Below are 17858 nucleotides of genomic sequence, written 5' to 3'. Positions count from 1 at the left end.
TTAAGAAAAGACTCTCCCCATGGAAACCTGAGGTGTTGCTGAAAAAAGCTTATTTTCGATCTGTACATCTTTGGTGAGATGTCTGTCTGGCTTTGCTCATTTTTAAGTTAGGTTGTTTCCTTATGCAGATGGTCCCTGACTTACAATTCAACTGATGATTTTTTGACTTTACAGTGGCAAGAAAGTGATGATATACATTCACCAGAAATTGTACTTGGGATTTTGAATTTGGATCTTTCCACAGGTTAGCGCTATGCATTCTGATCCCCTCTCATGATGCTGCGTGGGGACAGCAAGACACAGCACACAGTCAGCCATGCAATCACGAGGGTCAATAACCCATATGCTGACAACCATTCTGTCCCCATACATCCATTCTGCTTTTCACTATCAATACAATATTCAACCAATTACATGAGATAGTCAACACTTTATTATGAATTAGGCTTTGTGTTAGATGGTATTGTCCAACTGTAGGCTCATGTGTTTGGTGGGTTATGTGTATTGAATGCATCTTAAACTTAGCGTATTTTCAGCTCACAGTGGGTTTATCAGTTGAGAAAGATCTGTAGTTCAGTTTAAAGAGTTCTTCATACATTTTGTTTACAAGTCATTTATCATATATATTTTACAACTATTTTCCACAGTTATGTGTTGTCTTTTTATTCTTTTAACAGTGTCTTTCAGAGACCAGACATTTTTAATTTATATTCTTTCATGGGTAATGCATTTGTTGTTATATCTAAAAACTCACCACCAAATGCAAAGTCATGTAGATTTTCTCCTATGTTTTCTTCTAGAAGTTTTAAAATGCAGTTTTCTGCATTTTACATTTATGTCTACAATCCATTTTGAGTTACTTCTGCTATAAAGTGTAAAGTGTATCTAGATTCATTTTTCATATTGATGTCTAATTGTTCCAGCACCATTTGCTGAAAAGACTATTCCTTCTCCAGGAATTGCCTTACACTTTTGATAAAAATCAGTTAATTGTCTTTGTGTGAGTCTATTTCTGAACCCTCTTTTGTATTTCATTGATCTATGTGTTTGTCTTTTCACCTATACTATGTGGTCTTGATTATGGTAGCTTTATAGTAAGACTTGAAATCAGCTACTGTGAGTTTTCCAACACTGTTCTTCAGTATTGTGTTGGTTATTCTGGGTCTTTGTCTTTCCATATAAATTTTAGAAGCAGTTTGTCGATATCTACAAAATAGCTTGTGGGAAATTGATTGAGATTGTGTTGAATCTATCTACCAATGTGGAAAGAATTGACATCTTAATAATACTGAATCTTCCAGTCCATGAACACAAAATGTCTCTTTACTTAGATCTTCTTTAGTTTCTTTCATCAGTTTTGTAGTTGTTTACATATAAATCCTATACAATTTTTAGACTTTTACCAAAGAATTTCTGTTTTTGATGTTATTACAAATCATATTTTAATTTAATTTCAGATTCCAAATGTTCAATACTTGTGTATAGAAAATCAATTGACTCTTGTCAATTTACCCTGTGGGACCTTGCCGGTACTGAAGGCACTATAACAGTTCGTGAAAAACTTCCCCAGGCTGCCGGCACTTAAGAGGTGACTTGGTCTCTAGCAAGCCACTTGACTAAAGCTCTTCTTTTTCAGACAGAACAACAACAAAGAAAAATTTAAAAAGGGAAGATTTTCTTCTTTATACTTGAATTTATCTGTGAACACAGACATTGGAATTGCTAATAAGTGAGGAGGGTGTTAAATTTCGTATATGACATTTCTAGATTATGTATATTTCATATTATATTTTATATATTATAATATTACTAAAATGGTAAAATTATAATCTGATGCACATTGCATAACCTCACATGTTGATTGTGAGTGAATGAACCAACTGAGCATAATTAATGAATAGAAAGAACAGACACTAATTTTTTACTTAATATGCATTTTGGCCTTAGGAGAAAACTTAATAGTCTAATATCTAAAATGTCTAATATTTCAGAGGCTTCTTGGAGAAATACCCGTCATTAAGTACAGCCTTGAGAGGCTGAAATGTTTTTCTTATTGGTCTGAGGTAGACTCAAAAGAACAGCAATAAAAAATGAAGTAGCTTCCCCAAGAGACAAGCATGATTCTTCTGAAACCTGTGGAAGGAGAATCCTTCTTTGACTGGTCCTGGCTTCAAGTAGTGGTGACCATTAATCTTTGTGTTCCTTGGCTTGCAGCTGTATCACTCCAGCCCCTACTTACTTCATCAACTGGCATGCTCTCTTTCCATCCATGTCTTCACGTGGCCATTTTCTCTTTTTCTACATCAGTCATATTGGATTAAGGTCCACCCTTGATGATCTCATCTACACTTGATTACATCTGTAAAATTCTTATTGCCAAATAAGGGCATATTCTGAGATACTGGGGGCTAGGACCCCAGCATAAGTATTTTGGAGGATACAGTTCAACCCATGTGTTCCATTTGGATTCTCTTCTCTAGGTCTGCCTTCCTATCCAGTCAGTTTGGTGAAATAGACTTGGGCAAGCCTCTGCATCAGAAGGATGCTGTTCCTACTCTGGAAAGACCTTGAAGTAGAAAGTAAGCTCTAACATTGCTGAGATCGCCTGGCATGATTATCTTTGGCAGGCTATTCATTGGGCTATAGGAAGAAAAACTCACTTTTGTTAAGCTCAAGATAAGTGACCAAGAAACACTTTTGATATCAAGGAAAAGGCAACTTCTTTATAACTCATATGCTGACCAGCTGAGCTAACCATAATAGAGAGGCATTCATACATAATATAAGGGCATTTTCTTCCTTTTACAGTCATCATTGTTTCTAGAGGGTGCTTCCAGCTAACTGAAAAACCCTAAGTGTTCTGCTTAACACTTTGGTGCTTTCAGATGGCAGAGGTAGACCTGAATTGGTGTTAGCTTATAATAGCAACATAGAGTTGAATGGCTACATATAATAAAATAAGATAATTTTGAAGTTGTCTAGGGAAATCTGGGTGGAGAGATGGGGTGAAGAGGAAAACTGAAGGAAGGAAAAGAGAGGGGGAACTGTTAAGATGTATGAGCCTGTGGGACTACATAAATTGAACCAAGCTGTCAAAATTTCCTGGTAATGGGAAAGTAAAAGAACTTAAAAAAAATAAATTTTGTGGTAAAACAAACAATGACCACCCAAAGATGTTGACATCCTAATCCCCAGAATCTGTGAATATGTTACCTTACATGGCAAAAGAGACTTTTTAGTTGTGATTAAGTCAAGGATCTTAAGATGGGAGATTATCCCAAATTATCCAGTGAACCCAATGACATCACAGAAGTCCTTATAAGAGGGAGACAAGAGATTCATCACCAGAAAAAGGACATGGGACAAAAGAAGCAGAGGTTGAAGTGAAGCACTTTAAAGATGGGGAAAGGGATGCAGGAGCCAAGGAATGCAGGCAGCCTCCAGAAGCTGAAAAGGCAAGAAAACAGATTGTTCCCTACAGCTTCTAGAAGGGACTAAGCCTGCGGACACTTTGACTCTAGTCCAGTGAGACTGCTTTTAGATTTCTGACCTCCAGGAATGTAAGAAAATAAATCATTTCTTAAATCCACCAAGTTTGTGACAATCTGTTACAGCAGCCAACAGGAAACTAGTATAATCAGGGATGCCTAAATACTGAATTTTACCTCCCTTCTGTTGCTGAAAGGTACACTATTCCTCTGTGCCCTCCCAATCCAATCAAGTTTGTGAAATCTAGCATACTGGTATGTATTTTGTGGGAGGAAAGTTTGTGTGGGGGCATCTCTGGCAATTGGAGAAGCTGCAGTCATGACTAGGTCAGTGTTATACTGGATGGAAAAGCAAATCTTCAAGCAGGAGCTCGGGAGCCAAGCGAGCCTGAATGCATAAGACCCCATCCACAGTCCAGAACTATCTGGGAGGAGTTTGGGAAGCTGATGTCACAATAGAAGCCTGTCAAAGGCGCATCGCTTAAGCTCTCCATGAAAGACAAATTTCACAGGGAAGTCTCACTGAAAGAGAAAGTCCAATGTGCAGAGCGACATGAATTGACCAGATCATGATTTTCAGCCACATCTAAACTTTTGTTTTCATAGATTTTCTTTGTTGAAAACGTTTTGCTCTAGGAAATAAGTAGATGTGATAGGCTGATTGATGTGTGCAAACATGAACCTTTCCTCAGCTAAGATAACTAATTATCTTAGGATTTTAAAAATCCCTGAATCTGTTTGAGCTTTGCATGTAATTGTTTTGTTTTAACTCTGTAGTAATAAAGCACCACAAATGGATACACATTTAAGTGGGAATTTATACACACTGGGAAGGACTTCAGAAGTTATGTGTTTAGTGGCAATTTAAAATTCTCCACATAGTTCATGCTAGTTTAATTACCAGAGCATTTGAGGATAAAGATTTTAGTACCATGATGAAATGTCGCCCAGAGAAGTTAGAATAAACTGAATTCTGTCTTGCAATAGTGAGCCACAGATGGACATTTGAATGTATGGGAACATGATTGGACCTTAGTCCTGTGGAGCTTGCTCTCGTTTAGGGAAAGCGTATAAACTTTATCCCATTGACTATGAGTGTGTACGCAATAGATTTCTTCTGTGTCTGGGCTGACCTAGAGCTTGCTTATGATGAGATGAGGGTTTAGTGCCATCTCCCTGGTGCCTATTTTGCACCCCCCATTTAATGTCGTTTCCCCTAATATCTAGCTTGGTGCTTAACACACAGTAGGCTCAATAATTTAATAATTATTTGCTAAATAAGTGAATAAATTATAGCTATCGATATTTTTATTATTGGGTATAACAAATTCATTTCTTTCCATGGATTTAGGATAATTTAAGATTACATATTTTGCTCTGAGTCAACATGCCATCTCTATAAATAAATATACGGGAATACGGTTGAATTCTCTATTACTTTCCTATTGCCGAAGGAACATGTTTGCTTCCGTATTCTTGTGTCAGTGGCTGATTGATACACATCCTTACAGTCTGTTAACAGCATAGCCATCTTTTAGTGCTTAGAGCAAATTATTGCACTCCACTGCCCTCAATTTTATAATAGCTGCAATCATGCTTAGAATAATTCAGTGTCTATACCACCATAACCAACCTCCTACATGACTCTGCTTCCTGTGACCTCTTGCTTACTACATGGCAGGTACCTAGCTTACACGAAGTAGGCTCCCACCTAAGGGAGTTACAGTTTCCTCAGTGTTGATCTCTTTCCAGAGGCATTTGCACGGTTTACTCTTTTACTTTATTCAAATGTTGCCTCTTCAAACACACTTTATCTGACTATCCAACCTGAATATCTCCTAACTCACACTGCCAGGAACCATTCATCTACCCATTTACCCTGCTTCATTTTTTTTCTTCCTAGCATTTACTACTGTTTTAACATATATAATGCAAGCAACAAAAGTAAAACTAAATAAACAGGACTACACAAAATTAAAAAACTTTTGCACAAAAAAAGATCAACAAAACAAAAAGGCAACCTAAGGAATGGGAGAAAATATTTGCAAGTCATATATCTGATAAGGGGTTAGTATCCAAAATATATAAGTCTCAATAGCAAAACCTAAATAATCTGATTAAAAATAGGGCAGAGGAACTGAATAAAAATTTTTCCAAAGAAGACATACAAACAGCCAACAAGTACATGGGAAGGTGTTCAACATCACTAATCATCAGGGAAATGTAAATCAATATCACAATGAGATATCACCCCATACATGTTAGAATGGCTATGATCAAAATGACAAGAGATAACAAGTGCTGGTGAGGATGTGGAGAAAAGGGAACCCTTGGGCACTGTTGGTGGGAGAACAAATTGGTATAGCTACTATACAAACCAATATGGAAAGTCCTCAGGGCGCCTGGGTGGTTCAGTTGGCTAAGCATTTGCCTTTGGCTAGGCTCAGGCTATGATCATAGGGTCCTGTAGCTCTGCTCAGCATGGAGCCTGATTCTCCCTCTCTCTCTGCCCCACCCCCTGCATGCATGCACTCCCTCTCTCTCTTTCTCTCTCAAATAAATAAACAAAATCTTTAAAAAATATGGAGTTCCCTCCAAAAATTATAGAACTACCACATGATCCTGCAATCCTACTTCTGAGTATATATTCAGAGGAAATGAAATCACTATTTTGAAGTGACATCAGCACCCCTATGTTCACTGCAGCATTATTTACAATAGCCAAGGCATGGAAACAATCTAAGTGTCCACTGACAGATGGATAGGTTAAAAATGTGGTGTTTTATTCAGACATAAAAAATAAGGAAATTCCACCATTTGCAACAACATGGTTGAAACTGGGGGGAGGGGGCATTATGCTAAATGAAATAAGTCAGACAGAAATATAAATACTGTATGATCTCACTTATATATGGACATAAGAACAAAGGTAGTCTTTTTTTTCAAAGATTTTATTTATTTATTTGACAGAGAGAAAGGGATCACAAGTAGACAGAGGGGCACGCAGAGAGAGAGGGGGAAGCAGACTCCCTGCCGATCAGAGAGCCTGAAGTGAGGTTTGATCCCAGGACCCTGAGATCATGACGCAAGCTGAAGGCAGAGGCTTAACCCACTGAGCCACCCAGGCACCCCAAAAAAAGGTAGTTATAGAAACAGAGCAGAATGGTGGTTTCCAGGAGTGGAAGGGTGGGAGAAATGGTTACACGTAGTCCAAAGGTATGAACTTCCAATTATAAGATGAATAAGTTCTAGGGATCTAATGTGTAGCATAGTGACTATAGTTAATAATAAGAAAGCATTCTGTAACTAGGTGAGGTGAAGGATGTGCTAACTTTATGTGGTAATCATTTCACAATACATATGTAAGTCAAATCATCACGTCTTATTAAACTTGTCCAACATCATCACTAAACTTATCCAAATTACATGTCAATTATATCTCAACAATGTTGGAAAACTAATATATTTTTGACTGTTGATTAATTTTAGGTCTCTCCCAATAAAATGAAAACTCCTTGGGAAATTGTTTTGTCTTGTTCATTGTCATATCTCCAGCATCTAAAAAACTGCATGGCAAATAGTAGTCACTCAATGAACATCTGTTGAATACGAGGGAAGGAAGGGGGCTTTTGTAGGATGTATTAGTGAATGGCCATCTAAGATGCCATTACAATAGTTTGGGTAAAGGACTCTGGTTAAAGGAAGAATGATCGTAAAGGAGGGGACTATGAGACTTTTTAAAAGTAGAATCCATGGAATTTTGTGGTTGAATGCTATAATCACACAACAGGGAGAAATCAAATATAGCTTCAAGGGTCAAGTTTAGGAACCTGGAAGGGTAATTATGATATACATATATGATCTTATTTCAGGAAACACCAGCTCTGTGTCTTATACTATGCTAGGTCTTGGGAGCACAAAGATAAATCAGACAAAGCCCCTGTTCTAAAAGTTGTTAGCTGCTTATAGAGTGTGCTAAGTGCTATGATAAATATTTGCACAGGAGGACAACACACTTCCACTCATGAAAACGCAGATAGAAAGCACAAAAACAGAAGAACATTCACAAGAAGATAAGATGAGTTTGATTTTAATAAACATGAACTTGACACTCAAAATGAAGACACCCAGCAGTTCACACCATCTGAAATTTGAAGGTGAGGTCTCTGGTAGCTGTATGATTTCATCAGAGCCATCAACAAGAAGCTGACTGGGTTGGGAGAAACCATTTTTGGAAGGTACATAGAACAAAAGAAGTGTGGCCTAGGAGCAAAACTCTGGGAGACTCAATACTTAGGAGATGAGCAGAGAAAGAGAAGCCTATGAAGGTGACTAAATAGAAATTATCAGATATGAGAAAGGAAATAGGGGAGGAAAGTTTGGAAACAAAAGCACTAGTTTTAAATAGAAAGAAATTGTTAAGGTTGCAGGATATCTTCTAGGAGGTCACCCAATTTTTAGTTGAACTAAGATAATAATACAGCCATCCATCCATTCGTCCACTCAGCAAGTATTTATTGAGCAGTTATTATTATGAGTCAAGTACTGTGCTCAGCATTGAAGAATAAAAAGTTCTTTCCCTCATATGGTTTTCAGTCTGGTTGGAAAGATATGCATTAAACAAATAATTAAAATATATACATAATTACAAATTGTGCTGATTCACATAATGTAGAAAGTGCTATAAGAATATCCCCCAAGAAGGGATGCCTGTGTGGTTCAGTTGGTTAAGCGACTGCCTTCAGTTCAGGTCATGATCCTGGAGCCCTGGGATCAAGTCCCACATCGGGCTCCCTGCTCGGCAGGGCGTCTGCTTCTCCCTCTGACCCTCCCACTTCTCATGCTCATTCTTTTTCTCAAATAAATAAATAAAATTTAAAAAAGAAGAAGATAGGACACTACCAAAGCTGTTCATCCTTCTGTTAGTGCATTTTGCTTTTGGCATTACAAAAATAACTCTATTCCGGCTCTGCCTCTGAGACAATGGGGTAGTTTCCACAAGTACCCTGATCTCTAGTAATCGTCGTGAAATATGGAGCCTGGTTTTCTCTACCCTCAGTACTTGCAAATTCTTCATTTTTCCTCTCTAGCTAGGCTTCTGATATTTCTCCTGCCCTCTGTGTACTTCTACCGCACAGTACTGATTCATGACTTCTTTCTGAATCTTGATGCCTAGCTTGTTTCTCAAGTTTCACTTTATTATTATCATTTCAGCTCCACATGATAGACTGTGCAAACTGGAATACCATGAGATAGAAGCTGATAAACAGCAGATAAGGCAGTAGCAAAGTGTTGGAAAATCACCAAGGGAAAAGACAAGAGAAAGTTTCCTTAGACCATCTCTCCTGTCAACTTGCATCCAAATATGCAAATATGGCACCTAGAAATTTTCTGATACTGGTAATATTGATTAAAAAATGAATATATAGGGGCACCCGGCTATTCAGTCATTAGAGCACACAACTCTTGATCGTTGGGTCATGAGTTTGAGCCCCATGTCGGGGGTAGAATTTCCTTAATATAATTTTTTTAAAAAAACTAAATATATAGTTTAACATCACATGATGTTATGTGGGGTGAGATCTTTAGACTAGAATAAGAAAGAGATACTTGGTTTCTGTAGTAGAAACTAGCCAGCTACTCACCGAAACATTTCTTCTTACTTCTACATTTCTCAGCTTCTCATGGAGTTAAGTGTAGTGATATCACTGGGTTCTAGCCAGTGAATTATCAGAAGAAGTCATATGCACTCCTTCCAGGACTGGTCCATAAAATCTTCCACAGTGATTTCTTCAGGTTTTTTTCTTTCCTGGTGGAAGTAGCAAAGCCTGATGACCTTGAAAGTCATTTATTAAAGACAGTGGATCCATGAGATAGAAGAATCCAAGGGAAAAGAACCACTTGCTAATCAGAAAGACCTGTTTTAGAATTTGTGTGAGTAAGCTTCTAGCAGGTTTGAGCTATCATATATTTTAGGATATGGTCAAGAACTAGCATCAATCTACTTCACAGTTACCAAAAATAATATTTATTGAACCCTGAGTATAAAATGAAATAAAAATTAAAATGAATTAAAATAAATTTTTAAAAATAAAAATAAATAAAAAGTAGTCATGGACATTGCCCTAGCTGCTACAGTTAGTAAATAGGATAGGGATAGGGTTTCAACCCCTGATGTCTTTTCACTACACACCCACTGAAACATGCCTACTGGAGTTTCAAAAGAGAGCACATTGTGTTTATAACAAAAGGCTGGGAATAAGAGGCCCAGGTGAATGACTTCGAAGACAAACAGTCTAAGGGACCATGAGAAAAGTTGGTTTGAGTCAGCTTTAAATCAATGTGATTTATGCCTGAGGCTGTCTCTCTCACTAATACAGAGGCCCTGTATTACTCGCATTTGCATTTCCTCCTCCCCCCAGTGACTTGTTCAGTATCTTGCATATAGTGGATGTCCACTGAATGACTTCACAAATGAATTGGTCTGAATACAAAGTACAAAGCTCAGGACTGTGGTAAATTGGTTTCATGTTTCTGCTCCTCTCTAGATTCATCCTCCTCAAAATTGTCCTGTGCAGAAGCTCAAATCTAAAACTAGGTTTTGAGACATCTAAAAGACTTTTTTAAAGTGACAGTTTGGTTTATAATACGTGTAGCTCTCTGTGCCTTTAAAATCAGATAACCATGTAAAGCTCCTAGCTTAGCCTAGAACATGGAAAGTTCTCAATAAAACGGTAAGTAATGTTACCATTAACCTTGAGTTTCATTGTGAACTCTCTTTCATATTCTCCCTTGGGACATTTTCCCTGCCTGGTGCTGGTATGTTTTTTTTAATTGGGGTATATTTGATGTACAAGAAGTTACCATATTTAATGTACACATTTTGAAGTGTTCAGACAGATGCATACACCTGTCATACCATTACCATAAACAAGGTAATAAACATATCCATCACCTCTAGAAGACTTCATGTGTCTCCTTGCTCTTTTTTGTGTATTACCCTCTGGACAAGTTTTTAAGCATATAATACAGTATTGCCAACTAGAGGCTCAGTGTTATGTAGCAGGTCTCTAGAACTTATTCTCTTTGTATAAATGTAATACCATACCCATTGATTAGCAATTCTTCATTTCCTCTCCCCCGGCCTCTGGTAGCCATTATTCTATTCTCTGCTTCTATATGATTGAGTGTTTTGGATATCTCATGTAAGTGGAATCATGCAGTATTTGTCCTTCTGGGACTCACTTCACTTAACATCTCCCAGGCCCTTCCGTGGATAAATGTAATATACACATACAGTGGGATACCACTCAGCTTAATGCTGGTGTTTTTAATGTTATGACTGCTATTGCTTTTCTCTTTCATTTCTTATTTAATTCATTTGCATGTTACAGATATTAGACACTCTGCTAGGTACTCTACGGACATTCACTCATTACTCCTCACTAAAAAGGAGTGTTTTGTTTACAAATGAGAAAGCCAGGATCCATAAGTTAATTGTCCTTTCAAAGGTCCAAATGATGGAGCTGGAATTTAAAAGTCTGTCCAACTACCAAGTTCAGGCTCTCTTCATACCACGAATGACTGACTTTCATTTTCTTTAAAGAGGAGATGCTACCATTACTAATTCATTAACTGCATAAAATGGAATATAGACATTTAAAGTTGGGAGGGATCTGGTCAGGGCTGAGCTGGAGCTAGTTTGTACTAATTTGGGAGAATAAAGTGTTTGCATCTCCCCTCAACTCCATGTTCAGTGATACCACGTTGATAGCTTGAAAGTGGCCATGGCAGGTAGGATTATTTATACCATGCAAACTGGCAAATGCTGCACACACTACAAATCAAGGCTTCTTTTTTTTTTCTTTTCACCAGCACACTATTGGATCTAGTAGTACAGACTATTTGTTTTGTGAAGAAGGAAACTGAAAGCAAGAGGCTAATAACTTATCTAAAGCAACAGCGAGTGTGTGGCAGAGATGGGACCATAACCCAGATTGTCTGACCCTTGATATAATGTTGAAACTGGTATTTGGATAGTTGTGTGTATGTGACAGAGAGAGAGAGAGAGAGAATCACAAAGTGTGTGTTGGTAATACAAAACTTTATAGACTACGTTGGAAGGAGAGTTGACCACCTCCTAATCCAGTAACTCCCAGCAGTAGCTGAACATCAGAATTACCTGGGGCAACTGATAAAAATAACAATTTTGTGGATGAGGAAACCTACTGAACCTACTGAATGAGGCACTCCAGGTGAAACTGCACATTAAATATGTATCTCTGGGTGTTGTGATGCAGGCACAGACTGACCTTCTGGAATTGCTCTATGTAGCTCAATCAGACATCACCTGTGTGAAACCTCTCCACATAATTTATGCTTTTGTCCTTTATGGCTTTAACCTTAACCTCCAAGCTTTAAGCAGTTCATTCTCTTAAGTCAGTTTTGTGTGTATGTGTGTGGCATAAGTTTTGGACATGACCATATAGAACAAGTTTCCAGAAACTAATTACTTACAGTTTTTGTAATGTAACAAGTTGGTATAATAAAGACTATGTTTGCTCTTGGGGGCTTTGTATTCACTGTCTTCTGTGGGATGCAGGAAAAGATGATCAGAAAATTGTGCATGGGTTTGTGCGTGCAGAATGGGAGAGGAGGTAGACTCCAGAAAGGCCTCATTTCGGGGCTCTGTGAGGAGCTTGGAGCACTTACGGGATGTCCTGCTTTGGCACTCAGTGCAAAGGCATGGAATGTCCCACTGAAAGAAGCCAATCGCAATCACTGGCAGGGAGAGCAATAAAAACAGAGACTTTGTTCTCAAAAGCTTGCTGAAAGCATAACATTGGGCTATTGAGACAGCTCAGGCTCTCACACGCACTCTCACTAGGCTTTGCCAAGGTGCAGGGAGGCCCCGCTCGGCCCAGGGCGCAGAGATTGCTCCCTCTGAAAGGAAGTGAGTAACTCACAGACAGCAATAAAGAAGTTCTCAGTCTTTTTGTTTACAGCTGAAGCCCAGGGTTTATCAGCGAAGATGACTTGCAAGCATCAGGATTAAGTAAGGGCATTTTTTTTTAATGTAAGGCTCAAAGGACATCAGCAGCTGCAAGGACATGGTTTTTTCTGGAATTCTTGTTTATTTTTAAAACGGTACCAATGAAAAAGATCATGTTTATAAAGTGGCATCCCTTAGCTATGGAAGAAGGCTCCCCAAGACTCCCGGTGGTTGGGAGAGCTAGGTACCACTGTTGTGGCCAACAGTATGAATTCTACTCTGGCTGTCAAGTTTTCTAGCTAGTCTAACACATGAATAAATAAATTGATGGTCTAATAAATGAATGGAAATCAGTCATCTACCCATTGACAGTGCCTGAAAAGCAAGCAAGAAGAAACAACACATCCCAAACCTCACATAAAGTAAGAAATATTGATTCATTCATTCACTCATCATAACTTTACCAAGGGACGCCTGGGTGGCTTAGTCAGTTAAGTGACTGTCTTCAGCTCAAGTCATTATCCCAGAGTCCTGGGATCAAGTACCGTGTCAGGCTCCCTGCTTGATGAGGGGTCTGCTTCTCCCTCTCCCTCTGCCCCACTCCCCAGCTCGTCCTCTCTTGTGCTGTCTCTCAAATAAATTAAAATCTTAAAAAAAAAACTTTACTGAGTACTTACTATCAACTAGACCATGCAGACTGCTCGCGGTACATGTCTCAGTGGTTCTCAAACTTGGGCATGCATCAGAACTACTCAGATGGTTCATTTAAACACAGATAGCCAGGGGCACCTGCATGGCTCAGTCAGTTAAGCATCTGCCTTTGGCTCAGATCATGATCCTGGGGTCCTGGGATCGAGCCCCACGTCGGATTTTCTGCGCAGTGGGGAGTCTGCTTCTCCCTCTCCCTCTGCCTCTACCTCCTGCTCATGCGTGCCCTCTCTCTTAAAATAAATGAATAAAAGCTTTTTTAAAAATGAACAGAGATTGCTGGGTATACTCTCAGAATCTCTGATTCCTTAGGCCTGGAGTGAGGCCCAAAAGTATGCATTTCTAACAAGTTCCCAGGTAATGCTGATGCTCCAGGAACCACATTTTGAGAACCACCCACTTAGTACATGAGCCTAACAAGTAAATAATTACACTGCAAAGTGATAAGCAGTAAGTGCCATGAAGGATACTGTGGGAGCACAGAAGAGGGACGCTTCATCTAGCCTTGGGATAAAGGGACAAAGGGATGTGGTCAGGAAGGCTTTCCAGAAGTGGTAACATAGGATTGAGTTGTGTAGTCCCAATGGACTTTTCTGTCGGGAGAAGAAGAATTAGAAAGGTATTATGGGTGGAGGAAATAGCATGTGTGAGGGCAGAGAGGTGAGAGGTATATATATATATATATATATATATATGATGTATTTATAGTCACATATATATCTTATATATGTTATATTATAATATATGTAATGGAATATTACTCAGCCATCAAAAAGAACGAAATCTTGCTATTTGCAAGACATGGATGGAGCTAGCAAGTATAGTGCTAAGTGAATACTGTTACACTGAAAAGAAATTAAAAAAAAGAATGAATAAAGAACTATTTTAAAAATATTAAATTGATAATTGATACATTCAAACATTTGATTAACTATGGAAAATGAAAGGAAAATTTTAGTTGACTAAAGTGAGCTTAAAATATATGTATTTTATGTATCTTATATATTTCATATTTTCATTTAGTTATATACTTAAAAGTTTAAAAGTAAATAAATTGAGTACCTACTTGTGTGCTGTTAAAAAAATGAAGCTCTCTTTAAACCTTAAACAAAAATTATAAAAATCTTTAAAGGATTGCTATTGTACCTTATAATTTATTGTGAAATGGTAGTAAGTATGGTGGAATTGATATTTGAGTCAATGACTGATATCTACAAGCATCAATGTACTTTTCTCAATGTATGGTAAATTAAATAAGATTTACAACAAATGATACTATGTTCATATAAATATGGTCAGTTATATAAAAAATTCTCTCTGACAAAATATATAGTAAATATATGAATGTAAATGGACATGTAAATGTGATAATTTGAACCAAAGGATTTTTTAGAACAATAATTGAATTTGAAACAGACATGCACTGAGAAAGGAAATGTATTTTCAGTCCAGAGCCTGTCATGGACCCCCTGAAGATGTGGGAGGTTGCAAGTAAATAAAGAATGCTTTAGTATGGAAAAAAAAGATATATATATATATATATATATATATATATATATATATTTTATGTATTTATAGTCACATATATATCATATATATTATATTATAATATATGTAATGGAATATTACTCAGCCATCAAAAAGAACGGAATCTTGCTATTTGCAAGACATGGATGGAGCTAGCGAGTATAGTGCTAAGTGACGTCAGTCAGTCAGAGAAAGACAAATATCATATGGGATTTCACTTATATGTGGAATTTAAGAAACAAAGCAGATGAACATGGGTGGGTGGGGGGAGAGAGGCAAACCACAAAACAGATCTTAACTATAGAGAACAAACTGAGGGTTGTTGGAGGGGAGGTGGGGGAGGATGTGTTGGATAGGGAATGGGTATTGAGGAGGGCATGTGGGTTGAGCACCGGGTGCTTTATGCAGGTGACAAGCACCGGATTCTACACCTAAAACTAGTACTGCACTGTGTGTTTGCTAGCTGGAATCTACATAAAAACTTGAAGGAAAAAGATGGTTGTGGAAATCGAATTGCATGGAACCATACTAAGTACCACAGGGATTCTAGAAGGATAATATGTGGTCCTGGGCTCCACCCTCAAAGAGCTGAGGAATGTGTTTGGGAGAGGAGATGTGATGTGTGCAGAGTGAAGAGGCGATTCCAGTGTGTCTCCGTAGGGGACACCAACCAGTGAGGCCACCTGGATTACAGGGATTTCCTGTTTGCTCTGGACAGGACACACGGTCCGAGGTTCCCCGTGATGGGGTCTCTGTTAAGTGATTCTGCCCCAGTCGGTATGAGATTTGTCTGGAAATAGGTGTGCCGAGCAAGCAGGCCCATTCGAGCAGTCCTCTAGAATTACTTGAAATGAAATGGAGGAGAGAACAAAAGTCGTCCTCTGGTGGAAAACCCGTGGGACGTGCAGCACAGGAACTGTTGATGCCCATGTTCCCCAGAACGTGGGAGAAGCTGAGAGAAAAAAGGTGTCAAGCCAAGGGAATTAAAGATAAGAGAGGGACACATCTGATTCCAGATGCCCCTAAGGCCCAGCTGCCCTTGATCTTCCCACGTGTAGCTGGGATATAAAATTCCTCAAGGGCCTTCCAGTAAATTTCTCTTTGGGCCTTAGCAAGATCGAGTTGAACTTCAACTTCAAGTCAGTCAATTGCCATGGGATCCGTGGTGACTGCTATGGACAGCAACCTCCCAGGATCCCTCGAGATGGTCCGACACCGTGTGGGCCTGAAGTCCCCAGGGCGGGCCTGTGAGCCCAGTCAGCATCGGCACACCGGGGCAGGGTTTAGTCGCAGGCAAGGGAAGGACAGCCTAGCCAATGGAGGGAACAGCATAGGAGAAAGTGTGGTATCACAAATCAACGTGGTTTCAAATGGTGGAGAAGGCTTCCCTTTGGGTAAAGTGGGGTAAAGCATCAAATATGGAGGAGCTCGAATGTCAGGGTCACGGGTGTGGACGTGCAGCTCCACGTCCCGGAGAACCACTGGGAAAACAGCCAGAAGAGGTGGCATTTTTTAAGAGCCTTAGTCTCTTCACATATTTTCTTTTTCTGATGACAAGTTTTGTTTTCCTTCTCTCTTTCTCTCTCTTTTTCTCTCTGAGACCAGGTTTTCTTGTGGGGGATGCTAATCGCCAGCCTGCACAAAGCACACAACAGAGCCATAGGGGAGGGTTGCTGAGGTCCGAGGATGGGCAGCGGGACGTACCCCTCTCAAATGGGGGGTGTGACTCCCCGCCCGCCTGCCTTGCCTTCCTCACCCGGTGGCTATGCAGAGAATTGAGATCAAATGTATGCAGAGAATTATCCGATAAGCTGTGAGGATGGCCCCGTGACTTACGATCTCACCGTTCGTGGGGAAAAATCTGTGCCCTCCTGAATCATCACCCATGGTGTGCTTTGAGGGACACCTGCACCACGGCGCGAGCAACCACCCCTCTCTAAGGAGACCGCTTTCCCCTGCATGCTCTGGGCCTCTCCATCTCCAAGGTTCTCTTCTTTGCAGTTACAAATTATTTTCAAGGCATTTTACATTGACTGGGAAAGTACGCACACGCAGAGACCACATTTGCTTATCAGGTTGTCTCCTCTTTACTGATGGTGTCTCAGGCTCCCTTCTTGAAGCAGCTCCTTCTCTATCAAGGGGGCGTGGGAAGGAGTGCTGCCTCGCAATTGACAATATGCCTCGCAATTGACAATAAGCTTCCGAAATCCCTTTGTCTTTTCTTCCCCCGTGCCCTGCATTTAGCATCCCTCTTGTTGCAGTCAGGTGATCCTGGGAGCGGGGCACCCCTGTCCTCCGCTGCCACTCCTGCGAGGATCTGTTCAGACACAGAGCCGGAAGGCCCTGACCATTTTCAGTCCTAGGAAGTCCTTGTCAGCGCTGTGATCTATCTATGCCTTCAGGGAAGCATCCTAGAGACTCAGCCCCATCAGGGAGGTTCTTTTAACGTGAATGAGGCAGGAAGGGTCTCAAGTTACAGGAGGGCGAGAGCGTCTTTAACTGTAATGGGGAGGTGAGCCAACCTGCTGCTCCCACACTTCTCTACGCCTTGGCATTGGCAAGGTTTCTGGCTCCCTCATTCCTTCTAAAGCTATGCGGCAATGGAAGAGAGATTTCAATTGTAAAGTAAAAAGGCGCTCTGCCACTTTTATCTTCACTGATTCAAGTCAGAACATGTCTAGAAACTTTTCTGTTATTGGGCCTGCATTTTAAATAGGATGATTCTGAAAAGCGCCCATTTTCCTAATTATTTCAGAATTATGTGGACAGTAATTACCATCTTCCATTAGCATCACGAGTGGTGGTTAGGACAAATTTCAAATGCATCCAGCAAGTGCTTTACACTAATATGTCTGCTTCATTAACTTCAATCAAAAGACAGCAGTGGTTCCTCATAGCAATAAGTTTGCTTTGACACATTCTCATCAAATATTGATCTGAATAGTCTGTAGGAGAGCTTAGCTGGGCTGTGTGAAAATTATTTACCGAATACATTATTTCTATCCCCAAACTGCCAGTTGCTATCTCAGAAAATCTATTTTTTATGTTAAAACTTTATTAGCTTTTAGGAAATCACTGTATTTTTTGGCCATTTATACATGCCTGTAAAAATGTTTTCGGTGCAAAATCTTCAGCCAAAAAAA

At 39.5% G+C, this 17858-nt stretch overlaps 1 pseudogene; it reads right to left on the bottom strand.

Moving 5' to 3' along the window:
• LOC116859507 overlaps positions 1–15645 on the bottom strand; it is an 85380-nt pseudogene extending 69735 nt beyond the window's left edge.
• Positions 15646–17858: the final 2213 nt, after the last annotated feature.

This window comes from Lontra canadensis, unplaced genomic scaffold (assembly GCF_010015895.1).
Source record: "Lontra canadensis isolate GAN:19392208 unplaced genomic scaffold, GSC_riverotter_1.0 scaffold157, whole genome shotgun sequence".
Taxonomy (NCBI): Eukaryota; Metazoa; Chordata; class Mammalia; order Carnivora; family Mustelidae; genus Lontra; species Lontra canadensis.
The sequence above is the reverse complement of the archived record's forward strand: the minus strand, read 5'-3'. Positions and strand labels throughout refer to the sequence as shown.